Here is a 16,407-nt window from a genome sequence, read left to right as displayed (position 1 = left end):
GTAGAGTCTTTCAATTTCAATAATGTTGCCACCTTTTCCGCTTGGGGACCTAGACCTCAGGGGTGATTTTGTGCCCTAAGAAGTTTACGTGGGTCTTACACCACTGTGCCTTCTGAAAGGACAGTTTTGCTCTGGCTTTCTGCAACTGGGTCAGCACATAGCGTATTTCAGCTATGTGTTCCTCCACAGTTGAGCTCTTGATTAAGACATCATCTATATAGGTCAGGTTTCCCCTTTCACTCAAATCGGAAATTGCCTTATGTAGGAAGATATTAAATTAATTGCCCAAATTTATGTATCCAAAGAGGGTCTGGGTCATTGTCTATTGCTGCCCCCTCAATGATAAAGGCAAGCTTGTACTGGTCTTCCATGCTCATGGGTACTGTCCAGTAACCGTTGGTCAGGTCAATGGCGATATGCACCTTTAACCCTTGTATCTGGGCCAGTCCCTGATCAAAGTAGGGAAGGGCCATCTTGACATGTGGACCTGTTTATTTAACTCCCTTAGGTCTGCGCAAAGTCTCCAATGGTCATTGGGTTTGAGTATCCCCAGTATCGATTGTTAAAGGTACTGTGGATTGGACCAATTATCCCACGGGATTCTAAGTTTTTATTAATCTCTGTGAGTGACTCCATAGACTCCGTAGACGCGAGAAGAAACTGGTATTGCTTCGCAAACACTGAAGCCATCTCAGGGTCTGGTGGTTGAATGTATCTCTGTGCGTCCACAATGATATGAATCCATTGCAAAGATATCCTGACAATCCAAAAACACCTGTTTCAGCGTCTGCTTTTGCTCCTTAGTCTGTCTCACAGGCATCAGCAAGATTGATTTATTCTGCTTAAAGCCTGGAAAGATCACTGGCTTGGCAATTTTTGCGGTATCCTGCAGTTGGGTGGAGAGATCTCTTGTTATGGTGTTGGTCTGGATGTGAGGTTTCAAGGATGGGAGGTAGTCACTGTTGACTCGGAATACCACCTCATACTTCCTGATGCCACAGGTTACCTCTTTCACACCATGTGGGAAGGAAGAGTACACCGAGAAATTCTGCCCTTGCCTGGTGAAAATCTTTTCCGGAGGGATACCGTTGTCTATATGGAAGCTGTCATTTGGAATGTGATACTTTGAGGGTTACTGGTATCCACCAATATTCAAATGGGGTCATGTTCTAGGTGAACTAGGGGTGTCGGATGTAAATACAAAACTTGCTGTTGGAGATGATAATTCAAATGTATATAGGCCTCCTGGTTTTTGAGGTTCTCACCTCCCTTAATTTTTGGGGGAATTGTAAATTGTCACACCTGTCCTGGGATGGTAAGCTCTTCTCTCTTGAACTTCAATCGCATACGGCAGCAATTGAGCTGACCAGAATGCTTTCTCTGTGTTGTCAAAGCCCATGGGGTTACCACCTCCCCCAGTCGGACCAGGCTTTATGATTAATTAGGTCCAAATTCATTTGCGAATCGATTGAGAATGTCACTGCCTAAGTAAAAGGTGGAGGGGACATCTCTCATAACCCAACAATTATGTTCTATGCTTTTGCCGCCAATGGAAATTGGAGATGTTTGGAATTTGGAGTTTCCAGGCCCATTTCACACTTATCAATCAATTTAAAGGTGGGTATGGTCTGATCTTTTGGGAGTTTCCTGAATAATGCTTCGCTGATGAAGCTTCTTCTATTATTCAGGCATACTCTGCTGAGAACAGGCTCCTCCCCCTCATTGATCTGGATGTTGGTCAAACTTTGAGCTGGTTTTTTCATCATCCTTTGTCATAAGATTTGGGTTTGCCACTGTTTGTGGATTGGTATAACATTTCAGAGTATTTCCTTCCAGTGTGGAATGCCACTTAAAACTGGGAGGGAGGTTGATTTTCAAAAATGGAGAAGCGTTCCCATCATCAGTTTGTTCTCTTACCGACATTACGGTGATGTCTGTGGCTTGATTGTTCCTAAAATGGAATTCTATTTTGTCAGACCGTTGTTCAATCATGTGGCATGTGCCATTCATACTCACCTAGTTTGTGCTTTGTTTTCGTTTGATTGGCCGGTTAGCCTGAGTCCAGAGGACCTTGTTCACGCAGTCAGTCAGGGGTGATAACCTCCAAAGGAGGTAATTCCCCAATAGACAAGGTGTGCCGTCTGGAGTGATGACTATTACTGGGTATTTCACCCTATGTCGCCCAATTCTGATCTCCAGATCCGCAGTCCCTTTGACAGAAATATCATTCCCATCAAAGTTTTGGAGTTGTCCAGGAAGAGGTGTGAGGGGAATTTGGTGACTCTCCCCTTTTCCTGAATTCAGTTTGTCAAAGGCCTTTTCGGACAGGAGGGTGGCTTGGTATCCAGTATCCACCAGCGCTGATAATGCACACTGACCCTGTACATTGATGGATGCATAACATCTTCCTTCTCTATCCTCAAGGGGGCAAAGAAAATGTGCATTCTGTGCCAGCTTGGTAGTTAACATTTTTATATTGAACTCCAACACTGTGTGATCTTGGACAGTTTCCTGTGAGGGAGTCCGGGAATCTGTAAAAATGATTTTGCACACAGAAACAGTTGGGATTGGAAAGTCCCCTTTTTCCCCCCGATTCCTTGCTGTCCCCCTTTTCCTGGAGACAGTTACCCAAACCTGTTTTTAGGGGGGGATACTTCAGTACTTTCAAAGTCATCTGGGTGACATTGTAGGGGTTTACAGATGTGTTGCTCTGGGTCAATCTGCATACTCACCAAGTCTAACTCAGGGTCTTTTGGGACCCATTTTAGCTTGGGAGGGATCCCATTGTCCCTGGAAAAGAAGACTTTCTTCCCTGAATCCTCCAGGGACTCTTCTCCTTAGAAAGAGATGATGCAGACTTCCTCTACAAAGTGGGTTATCTTTTGCTTTTGATTTCTCCTACTTACCCTCTGTTCCCTAGGTTCCAGCTTTTCAGGGGTAGACGATTTATGTTCAGGTTCAGAGGTTTCCAAGGATTTTCTTCCAGCACGAAAGGAAGCTTCCTCTAGGGCTTTGCTTCTCCCTTCTACCCGGTCCCCTCCTCTGGAAGCTTTTGGTTGTCAGAGGTTTCTTCCCGTCATTGCTCTGGGGCACCAGACCCGGGTGTCGAGTTATTCTGGGCAGCAGTTTCCAATGGAGGGTTCTGCTGAGCCCCCTGCTTGCGACCCAGGTCTTAGGTTAATTTTTGGACCTGTCGCTCCAGTTGTGACTTAATTTCTGGTTGGTAGGGAGGTCTGGATTCATAGCTTTGCTGCTCCCAGAAAGGGTAGCTGTCCCTTCTCTCGGAGTAGCTTGCGTATTGGAAGTTTCCCTGATAACCTTCCACTCAGGTCTTCCTTCTCCTTGATTTGGGAACTATTGTCCTGAAAGCAGGGAGAAACAGGAGGATTATTGTGCAAATTGGGGTTTGAAGGGTATCTGGGAAAGAAACTTAGGTTGGGGGTGGAGTATTTCTTCCCTCCTGAAGGGCGTTTGGAGGGAGGTTTCCTGGGGAAGTACTTTCCTGATTGGACCCCCCTTGTTCCAGGGGCGTCCATACATACCCCAGGATGGGTCTGTTACCCTTGTAACTTGGGCTGATATAGGTGGCAGGGTCAGATGGAGTGTTCGCCTGGTAACCTGCTTTGCTACCACCCAATTGGATTGGATCGGAGGGTCTCCTTTGCCTCGCGTTCTGCTTATTGGTGGGAGGAGTATATTTAGGCCCCCTCCATTTCCAAGTGCAATATGGGACTATTTTTCACCTCTGCTGCCTTTGCAGCGGTGGGTGCATTTGATGGTTTGGGGTTTTTAGTTTTTTTTTTGTTTTCAGAGGGCCTTTGGACCTCATAAATCCAAGTGGCCTGTGCTATCACCCAATCCAGGGTCCTCCACTCATGGAAGTCCCTTACTAGTTGGCTCATAATGTATTTCGGGAACACATTAAATTATGTGTTGATGAACTGCCAGCTATTGGTGTTCACCCGCCTAGAGGTCTGTGCAAATGCTTGCGTTAGCTCCTGCACAAACTCTCTAGGCTCGTGGTCTTCCTCACACTGCAGGTGTGGGCTGCCTTGCGGGCCTTCTGAGGGTTCCTGCGAATGGATAAGTGTTTTAAAATGACAGCCTTGTAGGTGGACCATTTTTGGTGATCCTGGTCTTCTAGCCCTGCAAAGAAGCTGGAGTATTCAGGGGAAAATGTCCATTTGACAAACTCCATGGAGTTACTGTCATTCTTGATACCAAATGAAGTCATCATTTGGTCATAAAGCTCTAGATATTCCCATACTGAAAATTTGGCGTTCTTATGTTAGGGAGTCATAAATCTCTTCATGGTCTTTATCTGCTGAATTGGGTATTTCACAAGATCTCTCTTCTGTTCGGCAGACTTTCTTTTCCGCTGCACCTGATTCCACTCACCCTCCGACTCCGAGCTGCTGCAATTGGTGGTCCACTCCATGTCCTTCAGGTGCTCCCTACCGCTATGAGACTGGGAATCCCTCCCAGAATGACGGGCTCTGGTCTTGTCTCCCCTGTGGTGCTGTGGGCTCTCAGTGTCATTTCCTGTGTACTCCCCTTTTTGCACTGGGAAGTACTCATCCTCCTCATCCCTCCTTCTGGGTATGGTGGGGAATTCCCCCACCTCCCTGAATATGTGGAGGTTTTTAAGATGCTGTTTTGCTGCCTAGACTTTGGTTCTTCTCTGTCTGCAAAGCGGTCCAGGTGGTCCCTTTGTAACTTCATCTTCTGCCAGTCCAACTCCCTGATCTTTTCATCATAGCAGCCCTCCTGGTCAGAAGTACATGCCAGGGTATTTTTAAATTCCCAGAGCCCACTAGTCTGGCCACCTTCTTCCCTTCTACTGGGTAGAGATGAATATTCATCAATATCCTATAAGGACTGGCCTTCTGGCTCAGTTGGACTAGGCCTGGTTTAGTCCAGCTGCCTCGTGTTTCCCTGTTCTTGAAAACTGGCAGGCATGAAGTCAGCTTCACCCTGTACTTATGAGATGGTGAGCTGGCTTGAGGTCTCTGGTAGAGAGGTCATGAGAACACAACTCACTTTTCTCTGCATGCGTCCTTAACTGATGCACTTCCTGAAACAGGGCATGATTCTCTTGACTTAATTTGGAATTTTCTTCCCTCAACTGCTCTCTCTAATGTTTCAAGGTGTTCATATCTTGATGCATCTGATCGAATTCACCTTGAGAATGAACCTCCTTAATGACGAACTGGCTGTTTTCAGCTTTCAGTTGTTTAACCTGTGCTGGAAATGTGAAAATGTCCCCTAAGCAGGCTCTTTTGTGAACAACCTGCTCATTTAATTTGCGCTCAGATTTTCAACACATTCTTTATATTCCCCTTGCATTGCAGACAATTGAGCCTTTTGCTCTGCATTTGCTCGCTGTTGTGTCACTAACTCATCTTTTAGCTGTTAAATAATATTTTCTAATTTTGACTCTGAATGTTGGCTCTGTTGCGCTTTTTCTTTGAAGTCAGGGGTTTCAGAAGAACAGTCACCCAAATCTTTATTGTCTATACCGGCTCTAACACACTGGGCATGAACTTTGTTAGTTTCAAATTCTAACAACACTCATCCTGTGATTTTCTATATCAGAATGTATTGATTTAACTTCAAATCAATGCGCTAAGGGTCTGCATAGCTTCCTCGACCCCACAATTTAATGGAAAGAATTTAGGCAGGCTGTTCCCAACCCAATACAATTTAAATGGATAGGGTGATTTTCTATACTGGAATTAGTTTGAATTGGATTTAATACAATGTGCCAAGGGCCTTCCCAGTACCAGCCCCCTACCCGCTATGCGAGATGCAGATTAAGGTTGGCAGTCTCCCCCTCACACTTTTGATGGCATTTAGGATATCTCTACTTACATGGGAGGATTTAGACAGGGAAAAACCGCAGGGCTCCTCTGAGGACAGCACAGATCTGGTCAAGGATTTTCATTCAAGGATTTTCTCCTGCACCCAGACTCCCTCTGGCTCCTAGGATTGGGTCACAGCTAGCTTCTAGATTTCCCTGTCACTGTCTCCAATGGAAGGACTGAGGCCTCTCTGCTAGTTGTTCCTCGCAAGAGTCCATCAGAAGGCTATTTACAAGAATGAAGTTAAAACGCCTTATTCTGATTCAAAATTGACCTCGTATAGGTCTGATGACACTCCTACATTTTTATAATTCCCACAGTAAGGATTGGCTAGCACTCTCCCTTCACCTCCCACCAAGACGCCCACTGGCTGCTGATGGGACCAGAAGTTGGGTGATATGTATGATGTAGGCTGAGGGAGGAGAACGATTTGTCATCTCAAAATGACATATGGGATTTAACTTTTGCGGGTTCTGAAAATCTAACATGGTAGCTACGCTAATTTTTCAGATAACTAAATAAATCTATATATTTTTGGATTCTACATTTTATGGGGAGTCGGAAAATACTCATTTTATTTCGACACGCACTTCCTGTGCTGAAATAGTTACAACTCTGACACTACAACATTAATTTCAGCATCTATTAATCTATCAATATTTATCCAATTCCTCAGATTTATGAAAATGGCAGAATCATAATTTTGATCATAACTTAAGTTATGTCCATCACAAACATTTGGTTTTAAATGGTCCCAACTGCCTTTTTGTCCCCTTGCAAATAAACCCTGGGTGAGCTCGATGGGACACACGATGCACATTTTATTCAATGTTTAATCACTGGCCAATCTACTTCTTTGTATATATTAGCATTTAAATTCACAACCAGACCTTCTTCTCCTGGGGTCCTTAACCAAAGGTCTTGAGTTCAAATTTTCAAAGGCACAGCCCTTTCATTCAGTGGGAAATATACCAGCTGCACCCAGCCTTCAGAAAATACAGCTTTAAATCGACAAGATGTGCTTGCATGTAACATTTTAGCATTATATCTAGGCCTGCTGTTCATAAATACAATCTTTCTTTTCAACTACATTAGAATAGAGGTAGATTCACCTTTAATATGGTGCACAAAGATAGGCCACCGTTACATGAGCACCAGTGTTCGAAATCTATGTCTAATGGGGATGTTTATTTTTTATTTTTCATTTTTTTTAGTGGAGGACCTGTGTTGTATATTTGTTATATTTGCCCTTTATTGCTCCTTGCTTTTAATTTAAATGTTTTCCACAGATGTTTTTGGTTTGACTAGCGTAATTGTTGTAGTAACAGTTTTGTATGTTTTGTGGTTTATTATTTATTTATGTTATTTGTTGTATGTTTTATGTGAGCGCTCTGATGCCTCCGGGTTTGTTTGCGCTATACAAATTAATAATACAATACAATACAATACAATTGCAGTCTCAAAATCCTTTCTGAATAAAAGATATACTCAATTGTTGATGATTAATCATGTCTATGCCAGGTTTTTGCCATCTCCTTTTCACCCACAATATTTACAATATTGCCATTCCATCTATACAAAGACCATTCCTTGAACAGGTTACTCCATAATTTCCCTTTTCCTATAAGCTGCATTTTATGTCTTGTAATATCCAAACACGCACTATGTTCCTTAGGGATGTCACAGAAATAATCTGCACTCATATAACCAGCTACTAAAATGAGATTGTGACCATATAGGTCGACCCATCTAATAAAATCTCATCAATTTTTGACAAAAATTCTGGCAATTTCACAAAGCACTCCATAGAGTAAACATTCATCAACAATACATTTTGACAAGCTCTAGGAATTGTAAAATGAACTGCAAGGATACCCTTTGAATTTGCATAAAAAATGTGTACTGACCCAGGTAGGGCTGATTTAACAGCAACCAACAACCCCTTCTGGTGCCTCCCCTTGCTCCCTAATGAAGTAAGCTGAGACACCACATTAAAACCATCCAGTCTAACGTCCTGATGTTTCTTGCAGCATTATAATCTATTGGGAATGAAGGAAGGCACACAAAAATTGATCTTTCAGTAACTTAGTATTGCTGCAAGTGTTCCATGCGAGAACTGATATCTCGTCATCCATCCTAAAATCCTGGCCGAGAGGTACAACCTTGATTTCCAGTTAAGGCCAGAGCCCCTTACAATAAGAAGCAACTCATTTTTAGTTACAGAATAGTCGGGTTTAAGATTAGATAAATGCCTAAAAAGTGCTAGTGGAAGCACCACAACTAAATCTGGAATTCTAAATTAAAAAAGGCAGGATGGGTTGAACTAAATAGTGGTCATTTAGTGCTCTTGGCATTCCCTCTGCAATCAAATGTAAGATCTAAAGCCTATTTGAAGAAACTTGAGGCGGTACAACAACAGCGGGTAAGATCTTTATTACACAGAGCTCCCCGGAGCCCTCAACAGCTGCAGGGCTAATTCTTTTTTCAAACCAGCAACCGTCCGCTGCGGTCACGTGGCTCTCATTCTCAATATGACCAGAGAGCACGCGCGATCGCCGCGAGACAGGCATGCAATTCTCTACACTATTCTAACAAGTTCTCTCTCCTCCAGAGATGTCCTTCTCTACGAAGAATGTCCAAACGATAAGGCCAACAGAAAAGTCTTAATTGTAAGCTTAAAGAGTCTTCAGCCACCCGACTACCATTTACTAGTAACACGAAGTTCCAACGAGGGGACAAAGCAAACAGTTCACAATACTACTCTTCCAAGACTGCCCTTAACCTACTGCAAATAAACAGACTTGTTCCTTGGTTTCCTCACTATTCACCGCAGCCCCCTCCTATACCTTGAATTTCAGAATTCACGCCAGGTCCCTCCTAGTCCTTGGCTTCAGGATCAACGACAGGTCCGCCTGGACTTTCCATCCTCTGTCTCCCCTTGCATCAGGTTCACAGCAAAAGCCTCTTGTAGGCCCTTGGGTACAGAATACAAATTAGGACTGAGGATGTAAAATACTAATCTGGCCCCCCTCCCAAGCCTTGGGTTACAGGTCCCACGTCTCCCCATGGCTGTCTCCTTTGTATTAAGGTGTGAGGGGTCAGAAATGCAAGGTGGAGAAGTAGATAGAGTTTTCTCACAAGTAGCCATTTTATTAAATAATAAGGGAGAGATGCACGCCTAACTTTTCCTAACATAACAAGGGTTTGCCTACCTGTCAAACTCGGCTAAAGTAAATTATCTCATGTCCAGAAATCTCTGTCCCGCACACTCAACAAAATCGTACAGGTATTAGCTGGCTGTTCACAACTTCATAAAATAACATTTAAATTCAAAGAGAGAAACAAATATACATTCTTAACACCAGGGTTGTATCCCCTTCCGCTGGATCAATTCAGGATGTTTCCAACCAAAGTTAAAAATCAAGAAAGTTCTTTTCAATAGCAAATTACCACTCCAAGTAGAACACAAAGTTCCTTTCATTCCATAAGTCCTTTGCTTGCTAATTGGAATGTCTTATTTTTCTAACAGGATTCGTCACTCCTCAAAACAAGTGTCAGAGTTTCCACAAACATCTGCTTGACAACCAAAAAGACTTTGCCTACACACACTCAGTTAGTATTCAATATAATTATTCTCTTCTTTCAATACCAATTACTTTGTCTTAAATCACATCTTCATTAGCAACACAATTTTGTCAGGATGCTTCTACAATAGTTCATCAGAATACATTTAGTGGACTTGCCATTTTCTTCTCACCACACTGCAGTATTTCAATTTGTCTTCTTCCTGGTCCACTCGCCAGGACTAAACACTAATTGTCCCTTTCCTGGTATACTCGCCTGCCAGGATAAAACCTTTACTATTACTACTACTAAGTACTCTGTGGTGAGGTGAGGTTTTCTTCAAACTTTCCACACTTTAATCCTCAATGGGGAAAGTAAATCAAAAACGTCTTCTTGGATAAGTCTTTTGACACTCAACAACAACAACAAGGGGTATATAACTTCTTTCCTAAGGATACAGTACACATTGACAATGTCCCAAACATTGATTCATTTGCTATATGAGAGAATGGGAACATGCCCTGGCAGTCAATGGGATCAAGTCAGATGGTAAGACCCCAAATGTGTGCAGACTGGGCCACCAGGGAGGCTAACAATGAGGCAAGCAGCCAGAATAAGTGAAGAGAGCAAGGACTCTGGCACGGGAGGAATTGGAGCCAAGGCAAAGGAGAGAACTTGGTTCATCCGCAGCTCATCTGTGGCCTGCACCATGTCAGCATAACCAACATGAACGATGGCTTCGACTTCCACCAGGAAACGAATGGCAGTAAGCTCAATGCAGTTTGTGAGCTCAAGGAAAGGACCTCACAATATCTACTCAGCTGTCAAGATGCATCAAGCCACTGGCCACTTCTGACAACTTCCATCTACGCCATACTTAAACATTATTTCACTCCCCTCGTGAGCTCTGATTATGAATGTTTCCAATTGGGACAAACTTGTCAAGACACACATGAATCACAAGATGCGTTCCATGAGTGTTTCAAATATTTGGCCTTAACGTGCCACCCTGCCTGTGTGGAAGATGAAGTGTGGGCCTTGCTCATTCATGGTTGCCATTCTGCAGGATTAGGAAGACAAATCATGAGACAACTAGGGATACGCCTTCGGTCGATTTTGGAGCTTGGTTGCTCCCGCGAGCTGGCTGTTGTTCAGGCTGACCATATGGAGACCGCTATGTGCTCAGTCAGAATATAAAAATCTAAAGTTATATGCACAGCATCCCTCAGCAGGAGTGAGCCTACAGGTTGAGGTGGTCAGCGCTACCTCTCACAAGTGGGAGTGGAAAGGCGAGAACGATGCAACTACTGTGGTGGCACATTACCCCACATGGGCAGCTGCCCATCATCAGGCCAAACATGTGGAAACCGCCAGAAGCCAGACAACTTTGCAAAAGTGTACAAGGCCAGTCACCCAGTACAAGAGACTTCACAAACTTCTGCTTTCCAAACAAAATCTTCTAAGACTTCTGCCAGTGTGACAGAAGCTTCCCCCATCCAAAAGGAAGAATATATTTTCTGTCTCAAATATATCTTGTTCCAATGCAAGTAGGAGTGTTCAGCCATGGTGTAATTTCAACTGCTGTCCTCTGACATTCCTGCCTCAGTGAATGTCATGGCTCAAGCACAATTGAACACTCTGATGCCCCGTCTCAATCTCATAAGGTCTAGGGTGAAAATATGCATGCACTGGGGTTCTGTCCCGCTGCCATCGGATGGAGCATTCCCCATGGAAGTATGTAATAGCCAAGCCTTTGTAAAAGGAGCGTTTTATGTGACCAGAGAAGCAAAAAGAAAAGTTCAAATTTATGACGCTGTGGCGCCATTAGATCTGGTCAATTATGTTTTCAGCATATACAAAGATCACGACAACCAACTGCTGGATAAATACTCAAACCACATTGAAGGAATCGGCTGCTTTTATGTCAGGAGGTACAACTACACATGGATCACACAATGCGACCAGTAACCCTTTTAACCTGATGTATATATTTTACCTCAGGCAAAAAGTAGAAGAGCCAGCTAAGATTTAAAGTGAAGGCATCAAGAGAGCTCAGGGACCCATACCCTGGGTTTTTCCGATCATAGTCACCATGAAACCAAAATAACCATATTCAGTGAGAGTCTGGGTAGACATGCATCTTACCCAACCAGGCCATCACAATGGAGAGACATCCCATGCCCACAATCAATGATATTGTGCCTGATATCCAATGGGTGGATATACTTTTGAAAATCCACCTGATAGTCTTATATCATCATGTTCCCCTGCATGAGGAGTCACAATATATAATGCCATTTTATTCACATATTGCCCTCTTTTTGATACAAGCACCTTTGGATTTGAATTTCCTCTGCTGCTGAAGTGTTTCAGAACACCATACAGCATAAGTGGACTGCCCGGAGTGATCAATGACAGTGATAACATTTTAATATATGCTCCGAATTCGCACAAACATTTTGAAAAACTGGAAACATTCTTCAAACTCTTGTATCGCAAGACCATTATTAATCAAGAAAAGAAAATGTGAATTTCTGCACCCTCACATCAACATGTTTGGGTGCGTCTTCAAGAGCTCAGGTTGCCCAGCTGATCCTAGAAACATGGAGGACAGACAAAGAACTCCTGGCCCCCACTCCTTTGGTGAGAACCTTCCTCTGCATGATTTTGATGATCGCTTGTGGTCAGTTCACCCCGTAGTTGCAACCCTACCGACCTACTGAAAAACCTCATATGCAGGGACAGCATGTTGGAATGATACAACAAGGAACAGTTGGCGTTTGACAGAATAAAGTTGACCTTAATCACCGACAGCACAATGGTATACTGATCCCAACCCTGGAACTGGATGTTTTCGTTGATGCCAGTCGAGTGGGCCTTGGGGCAGTTCTCGTCCAGGTGAATGATGAGGGGATCATCTGAGCATCACTACTGAGCAGAGTTACTCTGGAATTGCACTGGAAGCCTTAGCCATCCTCTGGGGCTGCAAACATTTCCATTTATTATCTTTAAGAACACCCAGTTGTAGTTGTCACTGACAACACGCCCATGTACATAATGGATGGAACTGATCCACATCCTTCGGCACAGATCAAGAACTGGTTGTTGCTGTTGTTAAAGGTGTATCAATGGCATTTAGGCCCGGGCCGACAACCCAGCAGAAAACGTGTGAAAGCACCCAAGCGCTTCCCAGCAGTCCCAAGGTGTGGAGGAGACAAAGGCAGAAGAGCAAATGCGCATGCTCAAGTGATGATCAGACACAGTCCCACGGTACCCCAGTGCATGGACGGCTGTATTCCCACAAAGAGGCCTGAAGGACCATCACTTCGGATGCTTGGATTCTGTCGCTAATGAGCAGAAATTTGTGGCTACCACTTCCTCTTGCCCTCCCTCTTCTCACCCCACAGAAGATGTGCTCACCCTCTCTACAGGAGGAAATGTCTAAGCTCCTCCAGATTAAAGCAACAGAGGAGGTAACCCTGAACGAGAGAGGTAAGGGATTATATGCTCATCTGTTTACAGTGCCCTTGAGCAAACCAGGCTGGCCTGCACACCATAGCGAGCTTCAATCTATATTTGCCCCTACTAAATTTCAAGTTGATCACTCCTGCATAGATGAAGACTGAAATGTAACTGAAGGATCAAAGCTGTTCAGAGGTTCTGAAGGATGCTTATCTATATATCCCAATGTCTTCTCCTTACTGGAAGTTCCTGTGTTTTTCAGTGGGTCTGGCTTGCTTTCAGTATTGAGTGTCAGTCCGGCTCCAGGTGTTTTTACAAAGATGATGGAAGCAATTGTGACTTTCTCTGAACACAGGGCATCCATGTATACAAAACCTGGACAACTGGTTGGTAAGAGTCAATTCCCTGCACCTTCAAATTTTACTCGACATGCTCTACATCTTGGGGTTGTCTGTGAACTGGGTGAAGTTTGCTTTGATGGTCACACACATCCTAATTTGTATAGTCTTCTGCTGGAACACATCTCAAGCCACAGTTTTTTAAATGACAGAAAGATTATCCAGAATATGTGTGCTTTCTTCCTCAAAGCATATTCCATGACATCATGGTTATTCCAAAGACCTGTAAGGCTCATGCTTCCGGTATGCTGTTAGATCCGCTGGCCCGACTCAGGATTTGCAGAACCAAGTTGGCACTGAAGCAGTCTTAGGCCCAGGAGTCCGATCCAGAATCTGATCTGGTGGCACGATCCATAGAAATTAATGGTTGAAGTACCTTTCCCAGACCGTTTTCCCCTGTTTACCATCACAGCAGAGCCCTCTCTTTTGGGATAGAGAGTCACTACAGATAACCTACAGGTCTTTGACCTTTGGTCCAGCTGTAACGACAACAACACATCAATATTGTGGAGCTTACAGTAATCTTTAATGCTTTGAAAGCATTCCAGCCCTATCTCCCAAACAAGTAAGAACGGGGTGGACAATTTTAAACAAGTAGGAGCAGCTGACTTTGTTAAGAGTGGAGATATGGAAGTGGGCCAGTCGCCAGAGCATTTGACTTCTTGCGATTCACCTTCCAAGTATGGAGAACAGAGACTTTCTGTGACCACTGGCAACTGCCCATCAGGAATGGTAACGCAACATAGAGGTGACCTTAGCCTTGCTTGCAATTAGGGATTTCCACACGTATTCCTCTTCTCCATGATCTTTGTAACTTTGTAAAACTTGTTTCACCCTGAGTACCCCAGGGTAATCCAGACATGGACCCCTTGCTCACTGTGTCTTAGAGCGGCTCAGCTTCACCTCACTTATGAGGCACAACTAGGCCCGAAACGCGTGTCTGGGGTTGCTGATGGCACTCTTGTTCAGAGATTTAACTGACATTTTGGTGCTGGACTGCCCTTGTGGGTGAGATAAAGACTGATATGCAAATGTACATTTCTCCTCTACGAAGGGTGCAGTGAGCTAAAATGTGGTTGTACACCCTCCTGCTCCTGAGTGGAAGAAATTCCATAGAACAGGGTATTTGACCCATGTTCGTTCTCAGTAGAGGGGCCGCACACTCCTTTGTAACTTTGTAAAACTTGGGGTTTCCCACTAGAAACCCAGAGTATTTCAGATGTGGCCCTTTTGCTCACTGTGTCTTAGAGAGGCTCAGCTTCACTTAACTGATGAGGCCCGACTAGGCCAAAACACGTGTCTTGGATCGCTGATGGTACTCTAGTTCAGAGGAGATTTGCATAGCATTCCGGTCCTGGGCTGCCCTTGTATATGGGACAAAGCCTGATATGCAAATGGATATTTCTCCTCTATGAAGGGTATAGTGAGCTAAAATGTGGTTGTACACCCTCCTGCCCCTGAGTGGAAGAAATTCCATGGAACAGGGCATTTGACCCTTGTTCTTTCTCAGTAGAGGGGCTCCCACACTCCTTTGTAACTTTTAACAAAAGTGTCCTCTTTATTCATCAAGGGATGGCTAGTGCGAAAACAAAGAGTTGGGGATGTACTGCGGGCAGGATGGAAGCCTTCACCTTCCCTAACCTGCCCCTGATTAATTGGCTCTGCTAAAGTTCCAGAACTTTGTCAGGTGTTCTCTGATTTTTAGAGCCCACTGGTGGCCAGCTAATTTCTGGTTTTCAGACCTAATGTACCTGCCAAGTCGACCCCCATTTCGTTTTCTGGACCTCCTGGTTCTAATCATTCAAAAGCAGTACTAGATCCTGCAAAACCCCTATCGATTGTTGCGCTCGGCAGCAAATTACCTGAGTTCCCATCCTTAGGACACCTAGGTCTGTCAGAGGAAAACATGAAGATAATGCATGCAGCAATAAAGTTCACAATGCATCAATATAAAACCAACTGGTCGAGGTTCTGTCTCTGCTCTGGCAAAACAGAAAATCCACTACTGGTGTCACTAGATGATGTCTTATGGTTTGTTTTGTTGTGTCCGAGGTTTCTGTTGGTACTCTTGTTCAGAGGAGAATTGCCTAGCATTTCGGTGCTGGACTGCCCCAGGGCAGGACAAAGACTGATATGATTGGGATAATTCTCCTCTGTGAAAGATAGTGAGCTAAAGAATCTGGGTAAGGATCTTGCAACCGGGACTAATGTCTGGCAGAAAGACTCCAAGGACCCCCCTTGTTTTTTTGCACATTTAAGTAACTTTGGGTCTCACCCTATGTTACTAGGGGAATCCAGACATGGACCCCTTGCTCACTATTCTTAGAGAGGCACAGCTCTACCCTACTGGTGAGGTCAAACCAGACTGAAACACGTGTCTGGGGATGCTGTTGGTACTCTTGTTTAGAGGAGAATTGCCTAGCATTTCGGTGCTGGACTGCCCCAGGGCAGGACAAAGACTGATACGTTTGGGATATTTCTCCTCTGTGAAATATAGTGAGCTAAAGAATCTGGTTAAAGCTCTCGCAACCAGGACTAATGTCTGGCAGAGAGACTCCCAGGACCCACCTTGTTTTTTGCATATTCAAATAACTTTGGGTCTCACCCTAAATTAGTAGGGGAATCCAGACGTGGACCCCTTGCTCACTATTCTTAGAGAGGCACAGATCCACCCTACTGATGAGGTCCAACCAGACCGAAACACGTGTCTGGGGTTTCTGTTGGTACTCTTGTTCAGAGAATTGCCTAGCATTTTGGTGCTGGACTGCCCCTGGGCAGGACAAAGACTGATATGATTGGGATATTTCTCCTCTGGGAAAGATAGTGAGCTAAAGAATCTGGGTAAGGCTCTCGCAACCAGGACTAATGTCTGGCAGAGACACTCTCAGGACCCCCCCATATTTTTTGCTTATCGTTTGTTTCAGACGTAGCAACCTCAGGCATTCATTCAGATGGAATCCTGCCAGACATACCTAGCAGCCTTGGGGGCATTTCTGAATTTGGACAAGTCAATCCATTTTCTATCCAGTGCTGAAACAGCATTTCGATGGACCCAATCATAAAGGCTCCTCATCCTAAATGGAACATGAATGCAGTTCTTATGGCTATGTTCCATTAATGGT

The sequence above is a fragment of the Ambystoma mexicanum genome, chromosome 14 (genome assembly GCF_040938575.1).
Source record: "Ambystoma mexicanum isolate Mex_15411 chromosome 14, UKY_AmexF1_1, whole genome shotgun sequence".
Taxonomy (NCBI): domain Eukaryota; kingdom Metazoa; phylum Chordata; class Amphibia; order Caudata; family Ambystomatidae; genus Ambystoma; species Ambystoma mexicanum.
The sequence above is the reverse complement of the archived record's forward strand: the minus strand, read 5'-3'. Positions refer to the sequence as shown.